General features: G+C 44.5%; 1 protein-coding gene across 5 annotated transcripts in view; it reads left to right on the forward strand.

Annotated features, from left to right (window-relative positions):
* The first annotated feature begins 5,763 nt into the window (after positions 1–5,763).
* The window catches only part of CACNA1E (calcium voltage-gated channel subunit alpha1 E), a 484,689-nt gene continuing 466,529 nt past the window's right edge, over positions 5,764–23,923 (forward strand). For 2 of the 5 annotated variants that reach the window (XM_053391315.1, XM_053391319.1), the window contains exon 1: positions 5,770–6,107. The gene's annotated coding sequence lies outside the window, so the exon portion shown is untranslated. Of the gene's footprint in view, positions 6,108–23,923 lie in introns of all 5 variants that reach the window. The other 3 variants (XM_053391318.1, XM_053391316.1, XM_053391317.1) reach the window with 3 other exon arrangements.

Here is a 23,923-nt window from a genome sequence, read left to right on the forward strand (position 1 = left end):
TGCTGTCCTGTCCTGTATTTTGCCAGAACAATGGTGGCAACCCTGTCTGGAGAGCCACCGGTCTCCTTTCCATCTCTATTCTAGGAAAAACATGTACTTGGCATACACAGACTTCTCAGCCACCTGGACAAATGCAGTTTCTTTCCAAGCTAGCAGGGAGGCCTGGCTTTCTGCATGTGGGCAAGAGTGAATAAATCCATGGGGGAGATTCTGTATGAACAGTTGTGAGCCTTATATATTCTTCTCTCTGTTTGTTTTGAGTGACAGGACACAGATAACTGTTGTTAAGATCTGCAGAGGCTTCTGACCTGTCTCACAGCATGGGGGGTTAGAGCGGTTGTTTTGTGCCCAGTTGCAAGAGCAGACTGTGCTTTTTATCAGGACCATTGAAAAACGCAGAAGGTGCACAGGTACTGTTGGGGACCAATATTCTATCTTCCCCCCTAGTCAGCCTAGCATGGGATAGTAGTCTTGAAGTTGGACAAGGAAGACCCAGGTTCAAACTCCAATTCGGACATGAGTCTTGCTGAGGTTGTCTTGGGCACCGCACCACTAAGTTATTGCAAGGATGTTGTTGTTCTTTAGTCATTTAGTCGTGTCCAACTCTTTGTGACCCCATGGACCAAAGCACACCAGGCACTCCTGTTTTCCACTGCCTCCCACAATTTGGTCAAACTCATGCTGGTAGCTTCGAGAACACTGTCCAACCATCTCATTCTCTGTCGTCCCCTTCTCCTTGTGCCCTCCATCTTCCACAACATCAGGGTCTTTTCCAGGGAGTCTTCTCTTCTCATGAGGTGGCCAAAGTATTGGAGCCTCAGCTTCAGGATCTGTCCTTCCAGTGAGCACTCAGGGCTGATTTCCTTCAGAATGGAGAAGTTTGATCTTCTTGCAGTCCATGGGACTCTCCAGAGTCTCCTCCAGCAGCATAATTCAAAAGCATCAATTCTTCGGTGATCAGCCTTCTTTATGGTCCAGCTCTCACTTCCATACATCACTACTGGGAAAACCATAGCTTTAACTATATGGACCTTTGTTGGCAAGGTGAGGTCTCTGCTTTTTAGGAAGCTGTCTAGGTTTGTCATTGCTATTGCAAGGATATAATGGAATAACTGCCTCAAGATCCTTGGATGAAAGAGTCAAACGTGTTTGTTAATGTAACCAGGAAAGGAGTCGGAAGTATTTTATTTTTAAAAGTGTTTCCTTATTTCAAAGGGCTGCCTTCTTCCTCCCCCCCCCCCGATATCACATCTCTCTCACAGAACATCTTGATGCCATCTCTCTCATTTCCAAATGTTTCTCCTCTAGCTCTGTAGAAGCAAAGCTGGTAGCGGTGAATGGAATTAGAACAAAGTGTATGTTGTGCGAGGGCTGATTTCGGGGAGAAAAGGAGGGGGTATGGTACAGGAAAATTGTGAATGGAAAGGAATGGTTATTTGCTGTCCTTTGTCTCCTAATTCAAAATGTGGCAGCTAGACTGGTGACTGGGAGCGGCCACCCAGACCCTATAACACTGGTTCTGAAAAACCTACATTGGCTCCCAGTACATTTCTGAGCACAATTCAAAGTGTTGGTGCTGACCTTTAAAGCCCTAAACAGCCTCGGTCCTGTATTCCTGAAGGAGCATCTCCATCCCCATCATCCAGCTGAGGTCCAGCGCCGAGGGCCTTCTGGTGGTTCCCTCGCTGCGAGAAGTGAGGCTACAGGGAACCAGGCTGAGGGCCTTCTAGGTAGTGGCGCCCGCCCTGTGGAATGCCCTCCCACCAGATGTCAAGGAAATAAACAACTATCTGACTTTTAGAAGACATCTGAAGGCAGCCCTGTTTAGGGAAGTTTTTAATGTTTAATGCTGTATCATGTTTTTAATATTCTGTTGGGAGCCACCTAGCGTGGCTGGGGAAACTCAGCCATATAGGTGGGGTATAAATAAAAAATTATTATTATCTGAGGTCCAGCTCTGAGGGCCTTCTGGTGGTTCCCTAACTGCGAGAAGTGAGGTTACAGGGAACCAGGTAGAGGGCCTTCTTGGCAGTGGCACCCTCCCTGTGGAATGCCCTCCTATCAGATGTCAAGGAGATACGTAACTATACAACCTTTGGAAGACATCTGAAGGCAGCCCTGTATAGGGAGGTTTTTAAAAATGTTTAATGTTTTATTATGTTTTTGTATATGCTGGAAGCCTCCCAGAGTGGCTGGGACAACCCAGTCAGATGGGTGGAGTACAATTATTATTATTAAGCCATCTAAATCTAAAATCTAAATTGAGATCCCTTTGGAGATGGGGACAACTATTGATGAAATGGCTGCAATCTGCCCTGAGTCTGTGGAATACTTTAAAACATGACTAAATAAAATTAAGGACCAATCGTATGTGTGTAGCAGTTAACACAGTTGAGTGGATCTGGCATCCCTAAAAGGGCACTGATCCTCAGAGGACAAGAGTTTGCACACCTGATTGGCTGATGCACATCAGAGTGGACAGATTTCAACTTTGCTGGCTCCGTTTGCCATCCAACCCCCCAAGAACCCCAAGATCCATCAACCAGAGCCAGATGAAACTTCAGTTCATGAGGGAGAATTGTCAGCTTCCATAGTTGTGTGTGTGTGTACAGTTATCACTCTATTTTGTTTGTGAAGAGCACTCGAAACACAATAAAAAGCAAAGTAAGAATCTAATGTCAGCAGAGACAGAAATAAAAAGACTGGTATTTTCTTTGTGGGTATATTCCACAATATGTCATTTACACAATAATAGTGCACTTGTGGTGTGCACTATTGTGTGCCCACCTAGCAGTTCGAAAGCACCCTTAAGTGCAAGTAGATAAATAGGTACCGCTTTACAGCGGGAAGGTAAACGGTGTTTCCGTGTGCTGCGCTGGTGCAGGCTCGCCAGAGCAGCTTCGTCATGCTGGCCACGTGACCCGGAAGTGTCCTCGGACGGTGCCGGCTCCCAGCCTCTAGAGTGAGATGAGTGCACAACCCTAGAGTCGGACACGACTGGCCCGTACGGGCAGGGGTACCTTTACCTTTAGTGCACTTGTGGTAGATTTATACTGGATCATTCACACGTCATTCTGCTTTATTTGTTGTTTACAATTCTTCCCCAGTGGACACAAACAAAAACAACACCCCTCCCCCCTGCAATATTTATGGATCAATAAGTTGGAAGAGTTTAGCAGGAAAGTATGAGACGTGCACCTATTGAAACAAAGAAGCATGTCTGCCTCTTTGGGCAGGCACAAACGGTATTCAAAGCACACTTGTGTATAACCCTCTTGATAACATCATGAATGCAAATCAGATGAACACTGAATAATAATCCGGAGGGCTCTAAATTTGCCAACCATTGGCCAGGCTGAACCCCTGCTTGATCAGCAATTTGGTTGAGCTGGCACCTAAAAACAAGAAGAAGAAGAAGAAGAGGAGTAGTTTGGATTTGATAACCCACCTTTTACTCCCCTTAAGGAGTTTCAAAGCAGCTAACAGAGTGAGGCTGAGAGACTTCAGAGAAGTGTGACTAGCCCAAGGTCACCCAGCAGCTGCATGTGGAGGAGCGGGGAAGCGAACCCAGTTCACCAGATTACGAGTCTACCGCTCTTAATCACTACACCACCTCCTCCCACCAGATGTCAAAGAGAAAAATAACTACCAAACTTTTAGAAGACATCTAACGGCAGCCCTGTTTATGGAAGCTTTTAATGTTTAATAGGTTACTGTATTTTAGTGTTTTGTTGGAAGCCACCCAGAGTGTCTGGGGAAACCCAGCCAGATGGGTGGGGTATAAATAGTAAATTTTTTATTATTATTATTATTATTATTATTATTATTATTATTGGTGAAAACAGGAAATAGGCCCCTCTACTCCATAATATCCAGAGTCACTCCAGAGCCTTGAACACACCCAATTCCTCTACTGCTCATTTCTTGCACCAGAGCCAACAGTCAACTGTCTAGGAAAGGCTTCTCATATAGATGGCTCAGTATTCACCATCCATATCAACTTGGGGCATATTGGTATCTTGATTTACATTAGTTTGTTACCATTTCCTTTTCTTAATATTTATTGCTTATTTTGCTTGCTCTATGGTATGATGCAACACCCTGCTAGTGCACTTTTGGGTTGCTAATAATGTCAAAATCAAAAATAAATTAAAAAGAAAAGAAAACGGTAGAAGATATGGAGAGGAGAATAATGAGATGCTATTGCATTTCAGTTAATATTGTACTTACCTGACCAATCTCCTCCACAAAGAGGAGATTGAACTTTCTTTCCTTCACTGTCCAACTTCAGATTGTGGGTTAAGGAATAAAAACTCTTCCATTGTTAACAAGCAGCCAAGATTAACCAGAATATAGAAAACTAGGTGTGCTTCCAGGGCAGTTGAGAAAAGCAAGATAAATATACCACCCCCCAAAAAACAGCAACCCTTAGCAGCATAAAAAATGTATTAATACATTTAAAAACCTGGGGAAATACAGACTTCTTTTCCTGGCACTGAAACAAAAACAATGTTGATGCCAGGCAAGTCTCTCTGGGGTGGGAATTCCATAAACAGGGTGCCATTAATCAAAATGTTTTTGCTCTGGTCACCCCGCAAAGAGTGTTGGAAAGAAATCTCCAACCCAGAAGCCCAGTGCTGAGCAGTCATAGGTTTAGGGTTAGGGTTAGGATTTTAACTTATTGAGACCCTGGGGAGGGAGCTGAAGGACAGCACCAGACATTTTTGAACAAGGCATCTGCAAAAAGAAGGGCAGTAATTTACAGCAGGAGTTGCCAGACAATGGGGGCTGTCTTGGTAAATAGGAGAAGTTGGGGCATATCGTGCCTTCAACCCTTCCACCTTCTGAAGAACACAACTGCTCTGTGTTGCATTGAGTTCAAACTGGAATAGATCACGCCAGAGATCAGAATCCTGGTCCTCAGAATCAGATGGCCATGGGGAGGTAATATGATGTTCCTGCTTGCTTTTTCATTCCAACTGCCTGCCTGAATCTTATTGTTAAGGAAGAAAGCTGCAAGATAATGCAATGGTCCCTTGTGGCTTCTGGGTTCATCTCAAGCTGCTGTTGCCACTGCTAATGACCCATAAAACTCTGTAAGTATCCTGGGGCTAACAGGTTGCTTCATTTTGATCAAATATTTAGGAGCTTCCAAAATAAATAAAAAAAGATCCAGAGGAAATGAGCATTGCTCTCAGAAAATGTCCATATAAATTTGTGGAAGCAACAAGTGTGTGCTCTCTCTGACAAACTGAGCCATAGATGTATTGCGGCTGGACACAACGTGAGCAACAAAGGGTTAGATTTAGTTGAAAGAGCGTTTGGTTAGCCACACTGTTTTGCATTTTAGCAATATCAGATTTTGCACAGCAGCTTATACCTGTCCATGCCCATTATGGAGAGCTCTCCCAGAGACAGCACTTTTTCTGCCTCCAACGTCCTTTTTGCAACTTGCAGCCAAATAACAGAGGCTCAACATGACCTCTCTTCTTTATTCTTGAGAAGTCTGGTGTGATATTGGATCGGTCCACGCTCCCCCTTGCTCCTTGTCAAATTCACCCACATTCTTAACAACTCAGCTGACCTAAATTGCCAGACACATGGCTGTTTACTACTCTAATTATGCAAAATAGCATGGCACTCCCGGCAAACCCTCAATTTCTCTCTGCACCTCCCCATCTCCTCTGTATGCTTCAGGTCTAGACATTTGTCTTACCATTTTTTATTCCTCTTGATTCCCTTGTTCTGCTTTGTTATTCCCCTGTCTGCCCCCTCTGGTATGTGTGCGAGTTCTCTCTCTTTCTCTCTCTCTCTCTTTTTGCTTGTCAGAAATTTCTTTTCCACCGTGTGGGCAGGAGACAGATTTTTTACTGTCTCTATTTTCATTTCCTCCCCTCTCCTCCTTTCCTTTTTGCCCCTTCCCACCTCTCCTCCTTTCCCTTTTCCGCTCCTTCCCCAGTCCTCTTCTCATTATTTATTTCCCTCCACCTCTTCTCTTCCCCTCCGTCTCTCCTCCTTCCTTCAGTCTTATTTTATCTTTCTATTACAAATAATGTCTCTGGAATAATATCACAGCCTAGTTCCAGGAGCTATGCATGTTATTCAAGGTAAGAGCTTATTTTAGATCCTCTGTTTGCAATAATGGCTGTCTGGGGTAGATTGCTAGCTTACTTAAAAGTAGGTAATGCCTCTTTAATTTTTTCCCCTTGTTTGGCGTTCTGTGTTTTATACCTTGCAGAAGAAGGAATCCTAGAGTAGTAGCTAATCTCAGTGTAATGCTCCTACCTGTTGGAGAGGAATGGCTGGCTGGCTTCCAGTCCCCCCAATTTCCCTTTGAGTGAACTGTGGCTACATTTTGCCTTTGATCTAAAGAATAGATTTTAATCGTTGCAGAATTCCATCCCCAATACTTTTGGCTTTTGTGCTATCATTTTTTTATGACAATGCTAGGAACTTTGGAATTATACATAGGTGCTTTCTACTAATATTGATTTGGCGGTACAGCAACCTGGTCAGAACGGCTTCTTTGCAATCCTTAGGAGTATTGCCTTCTGTTTTATACTGGCCATGTGTTTCTTGGGGCTTTACTTTGGCTTCTTTTACAGGTAGATTTTTCTTGTACTTTCACCCCCCACCCAAAGTTTGTAAGTGGAACTTTTAAAAGGAAGATGCTTTTGCTCTGGCTGGAGAAAGTTTTTATTAAGGTAGCCTTCCTACATTTGGAGGTTACTCATTCATTTAAGGTGGATCCTTTTAAGGTGAACTGCAGCTAAGAAATCCACCAGAGTCACAGGTGGATGGATGGACCCTTTTCAGAACTTGCAGGATGTAAGGGAAATGGTTCCTTAATTGCTTGAATTTTTATGCCTTAGTTTTTCTTCCCCCTTCCTACCCCACAATTAAGTTAGCATCATATTGGTTTGCATATTTCATCACACAGCAATTTAGTTGTTTAATTGCTGCCTCGTTAATGTTGGAGTTGTCATCATCTGCTTTCATTCACAATTTTTTGGGACCTCCATTCATTGGGGCTCCTGGAGAGGGCTTCTTAGCCAACTCATGTCACATTCCAGCCATGTGCTTTGTAAAAGTGTTCCCATCACACCATACATGAATCATTTCTCCTTTCGTTGGGTGAATCAGTTTTCTGAAAGCTTTTTTCTCGGTCTCATCCTCTTCTCAGTACAATTAGGGATAGATTTGAGAGCACCGTTCTTTGGGACAAATGTATAAAAAGCTTTGACTACTGCAATATTCTGTAGTCACAGTAGCACAGTCATGAAATGTTTTTCATTAGAAAAAATTGACTCACTCTGGTCTTCCTCAGTAGCAGAAAATTCAAGAAGTTTATGCTGGTCCCCTGGCTAGTCATGCTGGTCTCACCAGTAACCTCAGAAGACTTGCAAAGTCCCTACAATTGACCCAATATCCAATTAATATTGGATATTGGGCCAATATAATTTAAATAAACTGGGATTGGCAAATTGGCTACCCATAATACATGGGGCAGTTTTTATCTGGCCCCTAGCAACTCCATCAAAATTTAATCAAGGACTGGTTGCAAAACCCCCCAAACACACACACACACACACAACAACAACAACAACAGTAGCAGGCAAACTTTTTAAAGGAACACAGATCTTGTATGTTTTAGTCTTGAATCTCTTCACTGATTTTTTTTAATCTAATGCTATGCCTGAACACATGTTCTTCATAATTGTGAATTCCAAATGGGCAGATGGCAGAATCTTTATTTTGGAGCCAGACCACTTCTGAGAAGTCAGTTTGCACAGCAAAATGGCAACTGATAGACCACAATCTATAATGCTCTCCTCCCAAAAGAGATGACCAACCTTGTTCTAAAACCTTTTGACCTGTCTTTAACCCTTTGCAAAATCAAAGCATCAAGCGCTTTTGAGCAGGAGTGGGGAACCTAGGGGCTCCAACAAATCAGGAAAATTCTTTTGAGAATGATGCACCTTGAGGCCTTGCTGATACTGCCAAACAGAAGGTCCTGCTGATTTTCAGCAGGGCTGTTCAAGAGTAACAGTTGTGGCAAATTCTAGTTGGAATAGGCAAATTCCCCATCCTTCTTATTCCAGTAAGAACAGCTAGTCCTGTAGAGCAGTGTTCCCCAACCTTGGGTCTCCAGCTGTTTTCGGACTACAATTCCCATCATCCTTGACCACTGGTCTTGCTAGCGAGGGATGATGGGAGTTGTAGTCCAAAAACAGCTGGAGGCCCAAGGTTGGGGAACACTGCTGTAGAGGACCTCAGAGATGACCAGAGACATTTGGGGGTGTAAGGTGGGCAGCCCAGCAGTGTCTGATGGCCATGGCTGACCAGAGGGAGCCCATAACTGAATGACAGGGAATCTCCTTTGCATGTGAAGGTCCAATCCTTGGCATTTTTGTTTTTTAAAAAAACCTCTGGGTGCAAGGTTGGGACTCTACCTGAGAGCTACTCTGCCACACAGTGTAGATAATAATGGGCTAGAGATAACGAATGCCAAACCTTTTGGCATACAGATGTTGTTGGCTCCAGTTGCCCTTAGCACCAACCAACGTGGCCAATGGTCAGGATGATGGAAGTTGTATGTAGTACAGCAACACCTGGAGTGCCACAGGTTCCCCACTCGTGGGATAGATCAGGGGTCAGCAAACTTTTTCAGCAGGAGGCTGGTCTACTGTCCCTCAGACCTTGTGGGGGGCTGGACTATATTTTGAAAAAAATATATGGACAAATTCCTATGTCCCACAAATAACCCAGAGATGCATTTGAAATAAAAGCACACATTCTACTCATGTAAAAACATGCTGATTCCCGGACTGTCTGCGGGCCTGATTTAGAAGGCGTTTGGGCTGGATCCGGCCCCCGGGCCTTAGTTTGCCTACCCATGGGATAGATAGTCAAATTCAGTAGCATCTTATGTACTGAAAGGTTTTCCACAGGACTTTTGCCAATAGCCATTGCATTTTCAGCTACCATGGCTGCTATTGCCCCCCAATCCTCAACTATTTGATTCCTAAACTAGATTCAGGTTAGACTTATGTTGAGCGTGCTTATCTGTGCAGTGCTTCACACACTCTTGACGCACTCACTCATTAGGGAAGATGGGTTTTTTTTAACCACTTCCTCTAATCAGATTGCCTTTCCTGCTGTACTAGCTTCTTAAAACTTGCCATATCTATTCTGTCTTTTTTTGGGGGGGGGTTGCAATTTAAAGATTATCATTTACCTTTCTACAGTATATTACTGGTGGGCAATATCTACCTTTTCAAGATTGCTTTTGTTTTGATGCATTTCAACAAAATTGTGCTGCTGCTTAAAAAACAAGTTTCCTCAATAAAGTTTTTCGTAGAACAAATAAGATGCAATAACAACAACAACCATTTTTAATTAAATTTGTAAAAAAACCTTTTACATTTTTAATTCTTTTTTTATTGAAGTCAAACAAATCAATACAATAAAAATAACAGAAGTACAAATACAAATAAAGAAGCAGCAGCGCAATATATCCGGAAGAGACTTAAATCAGGTAAGTCGAATACTTAAGATCATGAGGAAAGCCAAATTTCACATTGTAGCACAAAGAGGGAAGGTGCATTTCTTTTGAACTGAGTTGCTATAGAGTTTCCCTCTGCAATCTGATTAAACTGAGCCAGGTAAGATTTGCATATAGCGAGGAGGAAGTCAATTAACTTTAGCAAAGAGAACAGAACAGCAATGGCAGATTTTGGGCTACAATCCTAAACATACTTATTAGTAAGTAAATCTAACCAAACACAGCCCACTCTGTCAGATGCATGTTTCCATGCGCAGGCACACATACCCTGAGTTCTGAGAGAAGTTGTCATTTTTTAATACAAAGCAAGGCCAAAAGTTCAGCCTATGCAAGAGAGAATGTCTCTCAGGAATATGCAGAGCACAATTGAATACAGTGAATGTGACTTTGCTCACACCTACTAGTCTACCCTGAGCTGCCCGGCATTTTAACTTCAGCATGTTATTTAAAAAAAGTTTTTCTATTGAGAGTCTATATATATATCCATATAGATAGATAGGGATGCGGATGGCGCTGTGGGTTAAACCACAGAGCCTAGGACTTGCCAATCAGAAGGTTGGCGGTTCAAATCCCCACGACGGGGTGAGCTCCCGTTGCTCGGTCCCTGCTCCTGCCAACCTAGCAGTTCGAAAGCACGTCAAAGTGCAAGTAGATAAATAGGTACCGCTCCGGCGGGAAGGTAAATGGCGTTTCCGTGCGCTGCTCTGGTTCACCAGAAGCGGCTTAGTCATGCTGGCCACATGACCCGGAAGCTGTACGCCGGCTCCCTTGGCCAATAAAGCGAGATGAGTGCCGCAACCCCAGAGTCGGCCACGACTGGACCTAATGGTCAGGGGTCCCTTTACCTTTACCTTATAGATAGATAGATATAGATTAGATAGATATAGATATATAGTAAATCTACTTTAGTGCCAGCTTCTTAGACCTGGCAAAAGTGGGTTGTGGATCATAACACAAAAAGGCTTGGTGTTCGCTGCAACCAGCTCACTGGTGACGTCTCAGGAATATGCTGCTGTGGAAACTCTAAGGCTGACTTTCTCCTTCTCCTGTAATCTGTTCTGTCTCCATCAATTTAGAGATTCTGAGCCTCATGGCAGAATCTGACCTCGTTACCATGTGTCAATACAGCAGCCTTCTATATCCAAAGTGATATTGTTTTCCTAGACTTTTTTTATTTTAAAGTTAGCTTTTTATTTGACGTCCCTTTTCATTTCCTATTTCCTTCTGCAAGACTAACTAAGGGAAGAGTCCTTAGTTAGGCTGCCTTGAATTATGCTGGTGTGAATAATTGATCCCAAGATTTGGGATCTTGATATGTTTATTCTGATTCTGTAACTTTCCTGGCTCCTGTATCTTCCATTACAAATCAGTGTCTGATAGGAAACACTGGCCGCTTTCCTTTTCTTCCTTCTCCCTGCTGCAGCACATTGCCCCTCTTTCTCTTGACTCATTGGAACATGGAGATCCATGTAAAATGTAACTTTGCCCTGGGGGCACCAAGGGTTTAGCTTATCTTGCTCACACAACCTCTCCGCTTATGCCCCCATTACAATATGCATTATGTAGGCTAATTTGGCTTGGGGTACTGAGGCACATTTAGGGAGTTCCAGAATGCTGTACTAAAGTAACCCAAATTCTCAGACTATGCTAATAAAATGCAGCAGCTGAAATAATTATGCAAATTGGGTATATTGGTTAATTCCATGATATGCAGCCCCAAAACTGTGTATGTTTACTTGGAAATGATTTTCACAAGAATCCTTGAGGCTCTGTCGCAAGTGTCTTTGAATGGGGTTCTAACTTTTGTCAATTTCTTTGGCTTTTTTGGGCGGCAGCGATGGTGTGTGTGTGTGGAGTTTATATTTCTTTATTTTAAAAGCCAATGAATTAGGGAAGAAGAGTTCATTCTTTGCTAAGGGTAAGTTGGTATGTGGGGCAGAGAGGCGGAATTTCAGCACCATGGAGAGTAGCCAAGGCTTGTGTATCCAAGCCGCTTATTTTATTTTATTTTTTAAAGCGCTATAGGCACATTCACGCCAGACAGTGTAGGGTGCACTACCTGTGTCTGAAATTCGAATGCCCACTGTATACTTGCTAGAAATTTCAAACAGCATGCTCATCCACTTTCTACCCCACATTAACAATGCTCACATGCAGACAAGGCCTGTGGGGAGTCTAAAAGATATTCTCGTGTTGTATGTCCAAATGTTTCCAGCTTCTCTTATTTTCTGAGGAAGGCTTTCCCCAAATGCAAATCGTGTTAGCTCACTCATTTGTTATCAGTGGTTCAGACAATATTATCTCCCAAAACAGTACCAAACTTCTCATATTGCTTATTTTACTTTTTTATTTTTTTAAAAAAGCTTTCTACTTTCATTTATTTATCTAAACCATTTATATGCTCACAACAGTGTAGCTTTTATGGAGCATTCAACAAGCTTATGAAAGATAAATCAGTTAAAATTAACCATAAAATCAGAAAAGCTTACTGCTGAAATTTCAAAAGTCTTCACAAAATTCAACAGGGATGGGGGTCTCTCCATTAACCATTTGGAGGGTATTCCACAGAACTGTACCCACAATACTGGGGTGGTTTGGGGCAAATTGTCATGCACGCCCCTGTCACAATTGCACTGTGAGTTGAACTGTGGAGTGTGGCGCTGTGCTACACCTCTGACTTAATAGTTGTCGTTGCAGTTTGTGACATGAGTTCTGGGGTGGAACTCTACCTCTCGCCATTGCGTGCCCCTCTGCCATTTGTGCCCGCCAAGAAAATAAGTTGTTCCTGCAACACCTCTGTGCTTCTAGGGATGTTCTCTCACTGCTCCCTCTTAAAGATATTGCACACCTTTTCTTGGTAATAACATTTTACAGAAGTTTTTGTGTGAGAGAGAGGGGGAGGGAGATATATAATTATACATTACAGCACATTCAATGCACATTTTCCCCTCAAAGAATTATGGGCACCATAGTTCATTCGGGGTGGCTGGGAATTTTGGCTCTGTGAGGGGTGAACTGCATTGCCCACAATTCTTTGAGGCTGGAGGAACGTGCTTTGAATGTGCTTTAAACATACAGTGTGCTTCATTCCTAGTCTCCAAGGGATGCTACCAGATTCTGTGGTCCAGATTTCTCTGTCATGGTCAACTTGTGTCAGAGTACAGGTGGGAGCTCACACAAAGCCCAATAGCACAAATAAAACTGACAAGTCAGGAAGAAGGCAATCCCTTCACCCTGACGCCTGTACTGTAATGTTGTTTTCCTCAAATGGAAGGATCAAAGGAAGGTGCCATGTACTGAAACAAAATGTTGGTCCGTCTAGAAAAGCATTGCCAATGTTGATTTGCAGCAGCTCAGCGGGATTTCAGACGGGGGGCTCCCACAGTTCTACCTGGAGATGCTGGGGTTTGAATGTGGGACTGTTTGCATGATAAGCAGGTGCTCTATCACTGAGCTCAGGCCTTTATTCATAAGAGCAATGCACCCACAGCCCTGGCATTGGTTTACTGCACGCTGCAGGCCCATCTTAGATGCAGTGTTCTACATTTTGCAGTGTAACTGAGCTGTTTATTTTCAAGCATTCCAAAACTGCGCATGTGTTACGGTGTTAGTCATTATTATTACTATTATTTATTTTAAAATAAGTACCTCAAAACAGTCTAGTTGCATCTGTTAAGGGAGACCAATTGCCAACAGAATGCTCATTTTGCAGGGTGTAAGATAAACTGAAAAGATTTTAAAAGTAGAACTGGACACTTTAAATAAGGACTCCAAAATTAGATGTCTATGTGGGAAATAGAAGCTGGAGCAAGTTGGGTACGGGGAGACATGGATATCCTGCCAGTGGGTATGATATTCCGCTATTGGAAAGGACCACTTTTCTAGTAATTCGTCAGTTGTTCTAGCATGTGCTAAAGGACCACATGCTGTTCAATGGTATGTGAAATAGCAGCTTGTAATCTAGGAATTGGGCCAGCTTGAATAATTACACTATTCCTTCAGCAAATACCCCTGTATTTTGCAGTGGCGTTGTCTGGCAAGAGAGAGGAAGTTTCTACCTCCTGCTGAAAATATCTGCGTGATGGTTGCTGAAGGGTTTCTGTGGCTTATGTTTGCCAGGGTGGCTCTTTCCTGGCATCCATTTCGGATCCCAGGTACAGCTTCCAGCCTAGTGCTTCCTCCCGTGGCTAGTGTTTCTTTCCTAGCACAAAGAGCAGTTGCTCAGCAGTTCCTCAAAACAATTTTACTAAGTGGTTTCATGAGAGGTGAATGTTTTGCCTTGCCGTCTAAGGATGTTCCATTCAGGCAGGTCTGCACTTTGTAAACTTAGGCTGCATCCAGGGGTGGGGGCAGTCTACCCCGGGTGTCACCACTGGGGGGGGTGACAAAATGCTGGGAGGCACTCACTGCAGGCCTGCAGCGCGCCTGAGCCACTCTCTTGGGGGTGGCACAGTGGCTTAGGCACCCACAGGCTGCCCCAAACAGTCCGCCTGGCAGCTGAGTGTGAGGAGGCAGGCCAATTCCTTGGAGGCCCCGCCGAGCGTCCTGCCCCGGCTCGCCCCGTCCCACAGGCGGCTGGCTATGCCCCTGGGTGCAGGGCATGCGAGCTGCCCCAGGTGTCCGATCGGCTTGCTTCACCACTGGCTGCATCCAGACAGCATTTTATTCAGTTTTCCTGGTGTTTCCTTACCAGATAATCCTAATTTCATGTTGTCTTTCACATGATGTAAAATTCACTCCTGGAAATATAGCAGAAGTTTAGCAGTCATTTCTGTGTTCATCGCTTCTATATAAAAAAAATATCTCCTTGACCTAAGGGGTAGAAGAAGCAGTGAATTTCAGAGGGAGCTTTGTCCCACATATTAGACTTCTGAAAGAAAAACATGGATGTATGCATGCACGTATATGAACGAATGAATGAAACAGCTAAAAGAAGTAGCAGAACTCGTAATGACAAGGCATAAAATATACCTGTTGGAAAACAATACTTAAAAATTCGCCACAAAAATCAGTCTCAAGGCAGGGGAAAAAAGCTCCCCACTCAACAACTGGGTGAGCACAAGCTGATGCCCAAATAAGATGACAACCGGAACAATTTCCAGTTCCAAACTCCTGGGAGAATAAAGCCTTCTTCACTTGGTGCTAAATAGATGACAATGTCAGGGCCAGGGGAGAATGCTCTACAAATTGGGGGTGTGGGGCTTCCAATGGAAAGACCCCTTCTCTTGTCCAGCGCCGAGGGCCTTCTGGCGGTTCCCTCATTGCGAGAAGCAAAGCTACAGGGAACCAGGCAGAGGGCCTTCTCGGTGGTGGCACCTGCCCTGTGGAACGCCCTTCCAGCAGATGTCAAAGAGATAAACAACTACCTGACATTCAGAAGACATCTTAAGGCAGCCCTGTTCAGGGAAGTTTTTAACGTGTGATATTTTACTGTATTTTTGGTTTTTATGGAAGCCGCCCAGAGTGGGTGGGGAGGCCCAGCCAGATGGGCGGGGTATAAATAATAAATTATTATTATTATTTATTATTATTGTCACCACCCTTCTTTACTTCTCTTGGAAGAAGCACCCACAGAAGGGCCTCCAAACACGAGGGTCACGCCAGCTGAAAGGTGGTCTGAAAGGTATCATAGCCCAGAGTCAAATAAAACTCTGTATTGGTCAAAACCAGCACTCTGGATTGGCAGTGAGAGAAATGAAACATAAGTCTGGGATACATGGATGGAGCATTCTGTTGTTTTTTTTTATAAATATTTATTGGAATTTTCAAAAACAACAACAAAAAAAAACAACAATTAAAAACACATAAAATTTACATTTCTTACTGTCAATGACCAATTTCCTTGACTTCCCCACACCTCCCCTTCTTGTATTCCAGTTCCAATTTTTAGCTCAGCAAGTTCTTGTCCCCAAACTTTACCTTATTTTCTCTAATTCATTTTAGTTAACCAATTTTAACTTATAAACCCCAATCTTTATACATCAATACTTATTCTTAAAAATCTTTTTCTAAGGTCGGCCCCAATTCCCTTCCCCGAATTCCCCATTTTTATGTTATTGGCAAAGCAAAATTAAATGAAACAGAATATAATTGTACACCCTTTGGATTCCCAAAGCCCCACCACCCCCTTTCCCGGTTTCGACCCCCAACAAAAGTCCATCAGTCCATCTGCAGTCAGCCTGGCGACCTCACGTCCGAGGCCATGGATGGAGCATTCTGACAGAGGGCTGGGAGCAGAGGAGGTCCAGATAGCCCTTAACAGAATAATGACACCCCCTTGCCAATGTCTGGATTGATTCGCTCTCCTGTTTTCAGTCTTGCTCACCTTGCAAAGCTTTGTGGTGGGAAAAAATTGGAGTCCAGGACCTGAACTGAATACTGCCCAGTGGGAGGGCATCAATATCTTATTCCATATAAATATAACTCTTATATTGATATTGACTTGCAACGTCTCTCAACACCCCACACCCCCGCTTGAAGGTTGAGTCAATGCAGCCCACCCCCTTAAATCCCATACAATGACTCAGAAACTTTTCATACAGGGGTGTGAATCACTCACTCACTCACTCAAAGAGACACTGATGACTTTTTAGTGACAGCTGAAATGTTATTTTTTTTAAAGCCACACAATTTTTTTTTAAAGCTACCCTTTCCCTTTCTCTCCGAGCCCTATCTCTGTTTTGTACTTAAAGCAATCTCCCAAGACGTACTTCCCAACAGGAGCATAACATGAGAGCAGTGCTGTAATGAATGCTGTCTTGTGCTCATAACGTCAAGAGCTTCTTCTCTTGGGCTTGAGTGTCGTAAGGGTAAATTTGATGTTAGCTGGTTACATTATGGCAAACCTTTTACTCTGCAGGGGAGAAAAGAAAGTGGGAAGTAGAGCTGGTTTATGCTAAGTGACATAACAGAATGGCTGCTAAGGATCACCTTGGGGTAAGGGTAGTAGTTGTTAGATTCAATTCTGGACAGGATGTAACAGGAAAAGGGAGAAACAGACATAAGATAGGTCTTGTTTTATCAAACCGAAGGTGATCTGATCTAACAGGGCCGGCCCTACCATTCGACAGACAGAGACAGAAAATGCTGAGGAGCAAGGAGCCTTGGTGAGGTGCTGAAGGACAGAGCTATCTGTGTGGTAGAGCCTGTTTGGCGTCCCTCTAAAATAGCCCGCTGCCCTCAACTGCAGAGGACAATATTGTCCTGTTGCCATGGTCTTCTGCCAATCCAATTGGCTTTTGTATGTGGAATTGGTGATGTTGGGTGGCACCATCTTTGCCCTTGCCTCAGGCGGCAAAATGTTGTGGGCCAGGTTGGTCTGGAAAACTTTTGAGCAGCATACAAAGGGAAGAGGCCTCCTTCTCCACACCCCCAGCATCCAAGTATCCAATCCTCTGAATATGGAGAATCCATTGAGCTGTTAGCTCCGCCCTTTTAAAAAAATGCCATATAAATGAGTGGCCTTCAACCTGCCTTTTGTCAGTGAAGTACCATGTAAATGCAAAATTTCAGGTAACCCCATGCTACTTTTTTGTGGCATTAGTTCTGGGATTGGCACATATTCATCTGGCCTCTGTTGCTGTGCCTTTAACGGCAGACACCAGCAGGTGACAAATGCTTAGTCTCTGTGCCGCTGAAAGCTTCACCTGCAGAGTTCTGCACATATCAAGCCACTCTTGAAAGCAGAAGAACAGGCCAGACTGTTTCCTGCGCTTTTAGTTCAAGCACTAAATCTGCTGCTCAGAAGCTCACAGTTTCTAAGTGTGCAGCTTCCATTATTACTTATCCATGACTAATCTAGACGTCCTTATTTCGAGTCCATCTATGCTAGTAGCCATTATTGCATTCTCTAGCAATGACTTCCATAATCCAATTTTGCATTGCATGAATAAGTACTTCCTTTTGTTTCTCTGGAGCCCACTTGCCAATCACATTCATTAGACGACTTGGAGGTCTAGCAGAGAAAAAGAGAGAGAGAGAGTGAGAGTTTAATTTTTCCTGTGCACACTGTTCATATTTTAGAGGGAAATTAGACCTAATAAGCATGAATGTGAAATTCGGATTGTTATTTTTGTTGCTTGCATTTCCTTCTGCTGAATCTCATTGGCTTTTCCGTCACCAAGTTGATCCGCTTTGGAAGGATCCTTTTAATGCTTGTCGCAACCTGCTTGGCATTGTGGCTGTAGCATGTGCACATATTGAATATTGGTACAATCCCAGACAGCCTCTTAAAAAGCAAAGACATCACCTTGCCAACAAAGGTCCATATAGTTAAAGCTATGGTTTTCCCAGTAGTGATGTATGGAAGTGAGAGCTGGACCATCAAGAAGGCTGATCGCCGAAGAATGGATGCTTTTGAATTATGCTGCTGGAGGAGACTCTTGAGAGTCCCATGGACTGCAAGAAGATCAAACGTATCCATTCTTAAGGAAATCAGCCCTGAGTGCTCACTGGAAGGACAGATCCTGAAGCTGAGGCTCCAATACTTTGGCCACCTCATGAGAAGAGAAGACTCCCTGGAAAAGACCCTGATGTTGGGAAAGATTAAGGGCACAAGGAGAAGGGGACGACAGAGATGGTTGGACAGTGTTCTCGAAGCTACCAGCATGAGTTTGACCAAACTGCAGGGAGGCAGTGGAAGACAGGAGTGCCTGGCGTGCTCTGGTCCATGGGGTCACGAAGAGTCAGACATGGCTAAGAAGAGAAGAAGAAGAGTTTGGATTTGATATCCCACTTTTTCACTACCTGAAGGAGTCTCAAAGCGGCTAACATTCTCCTTTCCCTTCCTCCCCCACAACAAACGCACTGTGAGGTGAGTGGGGATGAGAGACTTCAGAGAAGTGTGACTGGCCCAAGGTCACCCAGCAGCTGCATGTGGAGGAGCGGGGAAACGAACCCGGTTCACCAGATTATGAGTCCACCGCTCTTAACCACTACATCGCACTGACTAAACAAGTAAACAACGACACCAGCAACCCACTATCTGCAGCAAAGAGTAGGAAAAGGTCTTGTCTCTTGCAAAGAGCCCTGGAAGGAGCATCCCTGCACAAGAGAAAATGTCCCCAGACAAAAGCCATCTTGCTGATCAAGTGGAACGCTCCCCTCCTGCCAGTCCAGGGCTGCCAAAATGCTCTTGATTGCTCTTTTTAACCCCCCTCCCTTCAGGTTTGCTGCCACACCAGATGGTGACAGTCAGCTGCTCAGCTGGTGGCTGGAGCACTCTGTTCTCCTCTGCTCTGAGCCTGCCTCCTGGGACCGGACGTAAGTGGGTTTCACAAGGAGAAGAGTCTTGTTAATTAACTGCCTATCTCCCCACCCCACTCCTTCGTACTGTGCTTGATTCCAGAGACTCCAGTGGCAGGAGGGGAGGGAGCAAGCGAGCTTGGAGGGGGTGCGCTGGCTCGATGCTGTGCTGATTGCACCCCCAGCTGTGCCCCTGTCAGGTTGGGTTGGATTGCAGGATGAGGCTCTGGGCTGCGCCAGGGCTGGCCTCTTGCCTTCCAATCACGCTGTTTTCTCTCTGTTGGGAAGAGGAGTCACTCTGGCAATTAAGCCAGATGAACCCACGCAGCTCCGGTTTCCAAGGCCCCTGCTCACAATCTAGTGCAAAGAGAAGACACTCTGCACTGCGGTGTTAGGAGAATTTTAAGGTCTCAAATATAGAATGAATATTCATAAAAGCACACATATCTAAATATATATAAACCATGTGCCTGAAATAGTGCAGGAGAACGATCCTGAAGCCATTTTGACTCTCCCAGTGACCTCAAGTATTCCTCTACAGTGTGGGAGGCAAATGGGGAAAGCCTTCCCACTGTCTTTTCGCTTACAAATCCTGTCTTCAGGGCGTATTTGTGTATGAATAGGGTGAGCCTGTGACCTGGATTCAAGCAATACTAACAGCACAAAAGAATGGCCAGGCTGTCCAGGTAATGCAATCAGTGACCATTTTCAGGTATCCTGGCAGATAGAATTTCTGCTGTAGACCCGCCTCCTATGATGTATGGATGTATTGGGGGTGGTGGTCTTTGGCTAAGGGGGCTGGGCAATGTCCAAAGTCTTTAAAGGTTCTTGCACACTTTTGTTCAGGGTCTCTCCCTCCTTGAAAGGAGGGGAGAGAACTCTGTTGCGACAGAAAAAGAAAGATCTGCCTTGCTTTCCATTGGATCCAGCCTCCATCCATTCTTCTCTGACCGAACATGAACTTAGGGGACTCAGAGTCCCATGGGGAATTGGGCAGCAAAAGCCAAACCCCAATTTTTACATCAGCGGTCATGGAGCTGCTAGGCATAATATGTTTGTTTGTGGAAACACATGTGCGATATAGAGGCCTCAAACTAGGCGATAAATAAGTTGGAGTTCTTGTTATTAAATATACCAAGAAAAAAGCACACCAAGAACTCAGGCCAATGTAAGTTTCAATAGCGGGAGTAGTCAAACCAGGCGATGCACATCATACAATACAAAGCGGGTTGAAATATAGATCACAAATACAACTTAGAGAAGAGGAGCAGGGTCAAGACGTTCTCCTGGGTGGTTTTTCCAGGGTAAAGATAAAGAGACCCTGACCATTAGGTCCAGTAGCAGACGACTCTGCTTTATTGGCTGAGGGAGCCTGCGTACAGCTTCCGGGACATGTGGCCAGCATGACTAAGCCGCTTCTGGCGAACCAGAGCAGCGCACGGAAACGCCGTTTACCTTCCTGCAGGAGAGGAACCTATTTATCTACTTGCACTTTGACGTGCTTTTGAACTGTTAGGTTGGCAGGAGCTGGGACCGAGCAACGGGAGCTCACTCTGTCGCGGGGATTCGAACCGCCGACCTTCTGATCGGCAAGTCCTAGGCTCTGTGGTTTATCCCACAGTGCCACCCGCGTCCTTCTTGCTAAATGCTCCCTGAGGAAAGCATATGAGGAGGATTACTAAGAAAACAGAGAGGGGATATGAAAGAGTTCATTGAATAGCGTTATGGATCGTGTAAACAGATGCAGAGTAGGACGGGGTCCCTGCTTCAACAAGAACAACGACCATTCCTGTCATTGTCAGGGTTTATATAACACTTCTCGCACACATTCCTTCGGTAGTTTTTGCAACGTAGGTCATTAGCTTCGACCACCCACCCCTCCATGATACAGTGGGTGTGAGGAGACTAGTTTGATGCTGTCTTCGGAAAAAATTATTGTTGCTGCCCCCACCACAATCTTCTGTACGCTGGAAAAGTGGTTTGTGTTCTCTGTTCAAGGCTTCCCCCACGATTGCAGCCCTCCCTCTCCACCCCCCCCCCTTGGTGAGTGAATGACAGAGGAGGGGGGAGGAGTTGTGGAAGGGATAACGAAAGAGGGAAGAGGTTCTGGAGCAGAGAAGGTATTCTGTGTGCCTCCTGCAGCTTGCGTTTTTTTTGAAAGTACAGTGGTACCTCGGGTTACAGACGCTTCGGATTACAGACTCCGCTAGCCCAGAAATAGTACCTTGGGTTAAGAACTTTACTTCAGGATGAGAACAGAAATTGTGTGGCGGCAGCGGCAGGCCCCATTAGCTAAAGTGGTACCTCAGGTTAAGAACAGTTTCAGGTTAATAATAGACTTCTGGAACCAATTAAGTTCTTAATGTGAGGTACCACTGTAGACTAAAGGTAAAGGGACCCCTGACCATTAGGTCCAGTCGTGGCCGACTCTGGGGTTGTGCGCTCATCTCGCTCTATACGCCGAGGGAGCCGGCGTTTGTCCGCAGACAGCTTCCGGGTCATGTGGCCAGCATGACTAAGCCGCTTCTGGCGAACCAGAGCAGTGCACGGAAATGCCGTTTACCTTCCCACCGGAGTGGTACTTATTTATCTACTTGCACTTTGACGTGCTTTTGAACTGCTAGGTTGGCAGTAGCAGGGACCGAACAACGGGAGCTCACCCTGTCGCAGGGATTCGAACCGCCGACCTCCTGATCGGCAAGTCCTAGGCTCTGTGGTTTAACCCACAGTGCCACCCGCGTCCCTTCCACTGTAGACTGGTGACTCTTAAATCCTGGCACCTCGTGTATCAACCCTTGTGAAATTGGGGCTGCCCTGCAATGTGTGTGTGTGTGTGTGTGTTGCATGTGCATGGTGAAGACTGTGAGGGAATAGCTGATACATAACCACACTCTTGTGGAAAAGGGATTTGGGGTAGGTATAGCTTGTCTCCTGAAATACCCAATGCCGGAAAGCCGAAGGAACTGGGCCCAGGGGTCAGCAGACCTTTTCAGCAGGGGGCCAGTCCACTTTCTGTCAGACCTTGTGAGGGGCCGGACTATATTTTGAAAGAAAAAAAAAAAAGAACGAATTCCTATGCCCCACAAATAACCCAGAGATGCATTTTAAATAAAAGGACACATTCTACTCATGTAGAAACACGCTGATTCCTGGACAATCTGCTGGCCGTAATTAGAAGGCGAATGGCCGGATCCAGACCCCGGGCCTTAGTTTGCCTACCCATGAACTGGACTGTCCTTCTTTGCCTTTAGTTGCTCTAATTTTAGAAGAAAGGAGGAGCAGGGGAGATTGAGATTCTGTCCCTCAGCATTTTGTATTTGTAGTAGTAATAATAATAATAATAATAATAATAATAATAATAATATAATGCTTTTGTGTTGTTGTTGTTGTGTGTGCATGCCCCTGCTGTGCGCGGGTCTTGTCAAGCAAGACCGCTCCTAGTACTGGGGTGGCTCCTTGGGGCTTCCATCGCTGCATCTCCCCCTCTTCCCTTCCTATTCCCTATAGCTGAAAAGAACCGCTAGAATAATTCGGAGGTGTCAAAACATTCCATTAGTCACAGCTGCGAGGCCTCCTGCCCAGGGAACTGCCAGGGAGGTGTGCGTCAGGCTGAGAAACAAGCTTGGTTTGCAGGGGGAAAGAGAGGCACGTGTGCAGAGGAATGTGTGTCAAACTGCCAGTCTGATACTGAGCTCCCATCTACCCCTATCCTCACTTTTCACCTTTGTGCTAAGTAGTTGACATCCTGGGCAGAGAGAGAAAGAGAAAGAAGGCCCAGATTCCTTTAGCTGGCTGTGCATGCACTAAACCAGGGGTCAGCAAACTTTTTCAGCAGGGGGCCGGTCCACTGTCCCTCAGACCTTGTGGGGGGCCGGACTATATTTTGAAAAGAAATAGTGAACCAATTACTTTGCCCCACAAATAACCCAGAGATGCATTTTAAATAAAAGCAAACATTCTACTCATGTAAAAACACCAGGCAGGCCCCACAAATAACCCAGAGATGCATTTATAATAAAACGACACATTCTACTCATGTAAAAACATGCTGATTCCTGGACCGACTGTGGGCCGGATTTAGAAGGCGATTGGGCCGGATCCAGCCCCCGGGCCTTAGTTTGCCTACCCATGCACTAAACCTTTAAAGCACATTTGAAACACATTTCCCTCCTCAAAGAATTCTGAGCACTGTGATTTCTTAAGGGTTGCTGGGAATTTTGGGTATATCTACCTTTACTTTTCTTCCACCTATCCAGGCACAGTCTGGACTTTAAAGCTCTGTGTCCAAGCACTAATTATTATTTTTTGGCCCTCAGATAATGGAAAGAGCAGAGGAAAGGTAAATGTGGATCTCTGCAAAGGGTTCAGCTGGAGTGCCCAGAATCCTTTGAGGGGGATAAGTGTGGTTCAGATGTGTTTTGAAGTACTCGTGGAGTGACTCGCCTATTAAGAGAGGTTGCAGTGTTTGGGACTTTTCAGCTTAGAGAAAAGGCAAGCAAGAGGAGATATGATAGATGTTTATGAAATTATAAGCGTGGCATTGAGAAAGTGGATGCATGCTCCAAAAACAAGGATTCTGCAACCTGTTCTGAAAATAACCACCTAGAATGGTACTGTGATGTGGTGGACTTGTAAAGAGGCAAAAGCGTACTGGGAAATGATATATAATGAGTTGAAGAAAATGTATAAAAATACTTTTGTTTAAAAACCGGGAGCATTTTTACTGGGAATAGTGGGGGAAGAGATACCAAAGGGAGATAAAAAATTATTTATGTATGCAGCAACTGCAGCAAGAATCCTTTTAGCCCAAAATTGGAAACAACAAGAAATACCAATGAAAGAAGAGTGACAGGTGAAGATGATGTACTCTGTGGAATTGGCGAAGCTGACCGGAAAAATTTGAAACCAACGTGATCAAGAGTAAATTTATACAATACTTGAAGGACCATTGTAAACAACTAACAACACTAGCAGGGTTGTAAGAAGACATGTAGTGTGTTCTTACCTTTTTATATTTATTTAATAATTGGGATATTTTGAAGGAGCGAAACAGAATGTATAAATGCCATGATATAAAGATTAACTCTGAAAGCCAAGAGGCGGGAGGGAGGGAAG

The sequence above is a fragment of the Podarcis raffonei genome, chromosome 6 (assembly GCF_027172205.1).
Source record: "Podarcis raffonei isolate rPodRaf1 chromosome 6, rPodRaf1.pri, whole genome shotgun sequence".
In the NCBI taxonomy this organism is placed as follows: Eukaryota; Metazoa; Chordata; class Lepidosauria; order Squamata; family Lacertidae; genus Podarcis; species Podarcis raffonei.